Source organism: Schistocerca nitens, unplaced genomic scaffold (genome assembly GCF_023898315.1).
Source record: "Schistocerca nitens isolate TAMUIC-IGC-003100 unplaced genomic scaffold, iqSchNite1.1 HiC_scaffold_315, whole genome shotgun sequence".
In the NCBI taxonomy this organism is placed as follows: Eukaryota; Metazoa; Arthropoda; class Insecta; order Orthoptera; family Acrididae; genus Schistocerca; species Schistocerca nitens.
Genome location: NW_026045850.1, coordinates 10001 through 15000, shown reverse-complemented (window position 1 = coordinate 15000; position 5000 = coordinate 10001). Strand labels below are relative to the sequence as shown.

Below are 5000 nucleotides of genomic sequence, written 5' to 3'. Positions count from 1 at the left end.
AGTTAGCAGGCTAGAGTCTCGTTCGTTATCGGAATTAACCAGACAAATCGCTCCACCAACTAAGAACGGCCATGCACCACCACCCACCGAATCAAGAAAGAGCTATCAATCTGTCAATCCTTCCGGTGTCCGGGCCTGGTGAGGTTTCCCGTGTTGAGTCAAATTAAGCCGCAGGCTCCACTCCTGGTGGTGCCCTTCCGTCAATTCCTTTAAGTTTCAGCTTTGCAACCATACTTCCCCCGGAACCCAAAAGCTTTGGTTTCCCGGAGGCTGCCCGCCGAGTCATCGGAGGAACTGCGGCGGATCGCTGGCTGGCATCGTTTATGGTTAGAACTAGGGCGGTATCTGATCGCCTTCGAACCTCTAACTTTCGTTCTTGATTAATGAAAACATACTTGGCAAATGCTTTCGCTTCTGTTCGTCTTGCGACGATCCAAGAATTTCACCTCTAACGTCGCAATACGAATGCCCCCGCCTGTCCCTATTAATCATTACCTCGGGTTCCGAAAACCAACAAAATAGAACCGAGGTCCTATTCCATTATTCCATGCACACAGTATTCAGGCGGGCTTGCCTGCTTTAAGCACTCTAATTTGTTCAAAGTAAACGTGCCGGCCCACCGAGACACTCAATAAAGAGCACCCTGGTAGGATTTCAACGGGGTCCGCCTCGGGACGCACGAGCACGCACGAGGCGGTCGCACGCCTTCGGCTCGCCCCACCGGCAGGACGTCCCACGATACATGCCAGTTAAACACCGACGGGCGGTGAACCAACAGCGTGGGACACAAATCCAACTACGAGCTTTTTAACCGCAACAACTTTAATATACGCTATTGGAGCTGGAATTACCGCGGCTGCTGGCACCAGACTTGCCCTCCAATAGATACTCGTTAAAGGATTTAAAGTGTACTCATTCCGATTACGGGGCCTCGGATGAGTCCCGTATCGTTATTTTTCGTCACTACCTCCCCGTGCCGGGAGTGGGTAATTTGCGCGCCTGCTGCCTTCCTTGGATGTGGTAGCCGTTTCTCAGGCTCCCTCTCCGGAATCGAACCCTGATTCCCCGTTACCCGTTACAACCATGGTAGGCGCAGAACCTACCATCGACAGTTGATAAGGCAGACATTTGAAAGATGCGTCGCCGGTACGAAGACCGTGCGATCAGCCCAAAGTTATTCAGAGTCACCAAGGCAAACGGACCGGACGAGCCGACCGATTGGTTTTGATCTAATAAAAGCGTCCCTTCCATCTCTGGTCGGGACTCTGTTTGCATGTATTAGCTCTAGAATTACCACAGTTATCCAAGTAACGTGGGTACGATCTAAGGCCATTCGCGGTTTCACCTTAATGCGGCTTGTACTGAGACATGCATGGCTTAATCTTTGAGACAAGCATATGACTACTGGCAGGATCAACCAGGGAGCTGCGTCAACTAGAGCTGAGCAGCCGGCCGCCCGGGAGTGTGTCCGGAGGCCCGCGCGAACACGCAAGCGTCCGCTCAATTATTCTGCAAACAGGAGGAGGCTGGGCTCCCCTGCACGATACACCTCGAAACCCTCTCAGGTCCCGGCGGCGCGCAGCGCCGTCCTAAGTACTTGGTCGGGTTCGAGAGAGGCGCAATCGCCCGGAGATAGGCGAGTAGACGCTTTCAGTGCGACCACCCGTGCTCCCAACTGAGCTTGCCGCTGCCGACAGAGGCCCGGGAGCGTGCTGTCGTGGTGTTGCCGGCGGGAGACAACACGCGGCCACAAACAGTGACCGGGCAGCTCCAACGCCAGCGCCACAGAGGGGCAGAGCCCCACTTGGGTGCCAAAGCGAACTCTCCCAGCACAGCGCACGCGCCAACACATCCGCACAGCTGCGATACAAACCACCTGCGAGAACCGCGGGGGCGACCGAGCAGCAGACGGCGTCGCGGCGCCGAGTGCCGGGCGGCGGCGCATCCTCAACGCACACAGTCCTCAATCGGACCAGCACACTGCAGATGTCCACCGCGCTTCGCACCGGGCCCGGGAGGACCCACTTTGGCCGCACGGCGCCGCGCGCTGGGTGCGCCGGCACGCAGATGCGCCGCCTGCCGCGTCCGTCAGCCGGCGCGCCTGCCACTGGGCGCCCCCACCAGCCGGCTGCCGCGCGTGCGCCCACGCAGCGCGCGGCCAGCACGCCGGGCGCCCCCCCCTCACCGGCCGGGGACGGTCCCACCCAGCCACCGCCGCGTATCGCTTCATACCCACATGCCCACTCACGTTCGTGGGTATGACGGGTGTCGCTGAAGCAACCGGTTAATACCTGTACCGATCGTCGATATCAACGATTCACCTCCAGCGCGAACAACCGCGCAACAACGGATTTCCAGTTCATTTGCGTAACTTGGGCAGCAAACGTAGACGTCCATCTACATTTGCGAATTCAATGGGTCTTGCATGCCTGGATGTTATGAGTCACGACACGCCACATCAGTCCACATACATGCTGCGACGTATGCACGAGAGAACACGTGGAAGGTGGCCCGCGTACGTATGCCGATGCCATTGCACAGCTGCGAAGCTCATTGAACGCAAACTCCTGACTGACGAACTAGAGGCGACAGGGGAGGGGGGGGGGGGGGGGGGGGGCGATATACGTCTTATAGCAGTACACATTACAGTGGATAGCGGGACCATGTGGAACGTACGCAACACTCGCTAGATGTTGTGAGGGTAGGCACCGTAACATGATTCAATACGCAGGACACCAGAGTGTGCGCGCAGCGAACTATGTTGAGAGGGTTGCGATTAGGCAACGCTACACGAATTTCTAGATTCATATAACAAACAATTACGTGGGTTAGGTTAGGGCGCAACGTGGGTTAGGTTAGGGCCCAACTTAGGTTAGGTTAGGGCCCAACTTAGGTTAGGTTAGGGCCCAACTTAGGTTAGGTTAGGGCCCAACTTAGGTTAGGTTAGGGCCCAACTTAGGTTAGGTTAGGGCCCAACTTAGGTTAGGTTAGGGCCCAACTTAGGTTAGGTTAGGGCCCAACTTAGGTTAGGTTAGGGCCCAACTTAGGTTAGGTTAGGGCCCAACTTAGGTTAGGTTAGGGCCCAACTTAGGTTAGGTTAGGGCCCAACTTAGGTTAGGTTAGGGCCCAACTTAGGTTAGGTTAGGGCCCAACTTAGGTTAGGTTAGGGCCCAACTTAGGTTAGGTTAGGGCCCAACTTAGGTTAGGTTAAGCCCCAACTTAGGTTAGGTTAAGCCCCAACTTAGGTTAGGTTAAGCCCCAACTTAGGTTAGGTTAAGCCCCAACTTAGGTTAGGTTAAGCCCCAACTTAGGTTAGGTTAAGCCCCAACTTAGGTTAGGTTAAGCCCCAACTTAGGTTAGGTTAAGCCCCAACTTAGGTTAGGTTAAGCCCCAACTTAGGTTAGGTTAAGGCCCAACTTAGGTTAGGTTAAGGCGCAACATAGGTTAGGTTAAGGCGCAACATAGGTTAGGTTAAGGCGCAACATAGGTTAGGTTAAGGCGCAACATAGGTTAGGTTAAGGCGCAACATAGGTTAGGTTAAGGCGCAACATAGGTTAGGTTAAGGCGCAACATAGGTTAGGTTAAGGCGCAACATAGGTTAGGTTAAGGCGCAACATAGGTTAGGTTAAGGCGCAACATAGGTTAGGTTAAGGCGCAACATAGGTTAGGTTAAGGCGCAACATAGGTTAGGTTAAGGCGCAACATAGGTTAGGTTAAGGCGCAACATAGGTTAGGTTAAGGTGCAACATAGGTTAGGTTAAGGTGCAACATAGGTTAGGTTAAGGTGCAACATAGGTTAGGTTAAGGTGCAACATAGGTTAGGTTAAGGTGCAACATAGGTTAGGTTAAGGTGCAACATAGGTTAGGTTAAGGGATGGTGTATGAGGGGGGAGGGGACGAGGTTCGTTCATAGTGATGATGGTAAGTGGACGCCTGAGGCACCCTGAGATGTGTCACGTCAGGATGCATCTTTCTCTCAGGGGAGGTGGTGCGCCGGTTGCGTGGGTGTGGCAAGGGAGTGGCAGGCCTGTGTCTTTCATTCCTGCCATTGCTTATATGCTGTGAGACAAGGCAGTGTGGTGGTGTTGGTTGCACCCCTGTCTAGGACATGTGTGGGTGTTTGTGGCTTATCTGAGTAATGATGGTTGTTGGAAGAGTGAGATATTCTGTTTTTGGGGTGGACCTCCTGGTTTTGTTATCATAGTGTGAATGTGTGTAATGTGGCGGAGAGGATGCACTGGATGTTGTTCCATGCTGGTGCTTAGATATCTTGTCTGTGTCTGTTACAGCCAGAGAGTAGTGTGTGATAGAGTGTCTGGGTGACGTGTAGTTCGCATGTGTGCACAGACTGTCAGCATGTATAGGGACTGTTGTATGTCGTATGCCATCTATATTCCGATGGCTCTGCATCTATTAGTAATCAGCGCCATGTATCAGTTTAATCTGGTTGCGGTCACGCGGTGTTCTATCTCTGTACAGTAGTAGAGGTGCGACTGCACTACGTAGCTACCCCTTGCGGCAGCTTTCCCCGGTGTATGGCATACGATTATCGGCAATCAGTCGATTAGTGACAACTGGTCGTGTGACAACGTCACATGTCTGCGGGTGGGATACGCTACACCCTGCCTGTGGGTCAGGGCTCAGGAAAGCTCTCCTGACACTGAGCGCTCGGACCGTCATTACCCGTCTGAGTAATATATTGCGGAGCGCTTTTAGCCATTGCCCAGAGTCTTTGCGACTGCGAGTGCAACGCCCATGGGGATCGACATGGTTGGGGCGCTTTCTAGCTGATCGCTCGGCATCGGAATCCGTACTGTGAGCAACGCAATCGCGCACAGACTTAGAGCATGTGTGGGGACAGCGGGAATTTCGCATCTTGGATAAAACTCTTCATGAAACGGACGATATAGGGGTGGTTTGCAACTTACGACTGCGAGAAGAGTCCGCCGTTCATCCGCTGGAGTTGCGAGGTGGGCTGTTGGGGTGGAGCACGTACGGGT

The 5000-nt window shown here is 53.8% G+C and overlaps 1 non-coding gene across 1 annotated transcript in view; it reads right to left on the bottom strand.

Moving 5' to 3' along the window:
• LOC126226514 (small subunit ribosomal RNA) overlaps positions 1 to 1424 on the bottom strand; it is a 1888-nt gene extending 464 nt beyond the window's left edge. Inside the window, exon 1 of the ribosomal RNA XR_007543945.1 lies at positions 1 to 1424. This exon is cut by the window's left edge and continues 464 nt beyond it. This is a non-coding gene — a ribosomal RNA (small subunit ribosomal RNA).
• Positions 1425 to 5000: the final 3576 nt, after the last annotated feature.